Genomic DNA, 1,157 nt, shown 5'->3' with positions numbered 1-1,157 from the left:
TACAGTAAGTTAGCACACATGTACAGCAGGTAATCGCAGTAAGTTAGCACACAGATACAGCAGGTAATCACAGTTAGTTAGCACACAGGTACAGTAAGTTAGCACACAGGTACAGTAGGTAATCACAGTAAGTTAGCACACAGGTACAGTAAGTTAGCACACAGGTACAGCAGGTAATCACAGTAAGTTAGCACACAGGTACAGTAAGTTAGTACACAGGTACAGCAGGTAATCGCAGTATGTTAGCACACAGGTACAGCAGGTAATCGCAGTAAGTTAGCACACAGGTACAGTAAGTTAGCACACAGGTACAGCAGGTAATCGCAGTAAGTTAGCACACAGGTACAGCGGGTAATCGCAGTAAGTTAGCACACAGGTACAGCAGGTAATCGCAGTAAGTTAGCACACAGGTACAGCAGGTAATCAGAGTAAGTTAGCACACAGGTACAGCAGGTAATCACAATAAGCACACAGGTACAGTAAGTTAGCACATAGGTACAGCAGGTAATCACAGTAAGTTAGCACACAGGTACAGTAAGTTAGCACACAGGTACAGCAGGTAATCGCAGTATGTTAGCACACAGGTACAGCGGGTAATCGCAGTAAGTTAGCACACAGGTACAGCAGGTAATTGCAGTAAGTTAGCACACAGGTACAGTAAGTTAGTACACAGGTACAGCAGGTAATCGCAGTATTTTAGCACACAGGTACAGCAGGTAATCGCAGTAAGTTAGCACACAAGTACAGCAGGTAATCAGAGTAAGTTAGCACACAGGTACAGTAAGCACACAGGTACAGCGGGTAATCGCAGTAAGTTAGCACACAGGTACAGCAGGTAATCGCAGTAAGTTAGCACACAGGTACAGCAGGTAATCACAGTAAGCACACAGGTACAGTAAGTTAGCACATATGTACAGCAGGTAATCGCAGTAAGTTAGCACACAGGTACAGCGGGTAATCGCAGTAAGTTAGCACGCAGGTACAGCGGGTAATCGCAGTAAGTTAGCACAGGTAAAGCAGGTAATCAAAAAGACTAATGAAATGCTGGTCCTTATTTCAGTGGGGTTGCAGTGTAAGAATAGAGAAGTCTTACTACGGTTGTTCACGGTACTGGGGAGACCACATCTGGATTACCGCAAGCACTTTTCATCACCTTA

The 1,157-nt window shown here is 44.7% G+C and overlaps 1 long non-coding RNA gene across 1 annotated transcript; it reads left to right on the top strand.

The window, feature by feature from the left end:
* The first annotated feature begins 4 nt into the window (after nt 1–4).
* Nucleotides 5–1,142, top strand: LOC122544919. The gene is made up of 3 exons (XR_006310473.1): nt 5–63; nt 229–287; nt 793–1,142. It is a non-coding gene; the product is annotated as an uncharacterized LOC122544919 (long non-coding RNA).
* Nucleotides 1,143–1,157: the final 15 nt, after the last annotated feature.

This window comes from Chiloscyllium plagiosum, unplaced genomic scaffold, assembly GCF_004010195.1.
Source record: "Chiloscyllium plagiosum isolate BGI_BamShark_2017 unplaced genomic scaffold, ASM401019v2 scaf_15219, whole genome shotgun sequence".
NCBI lineage: Eukaryota > Metazoa > Chordata > Chondrichthyes > Orectolobiformes > Hemiscylliidae > Chiloscyllium > Chiloscyllium plagiosum.
This window is presented reverse-complemented; position numbering and strand designations above follow the sequence as displayed.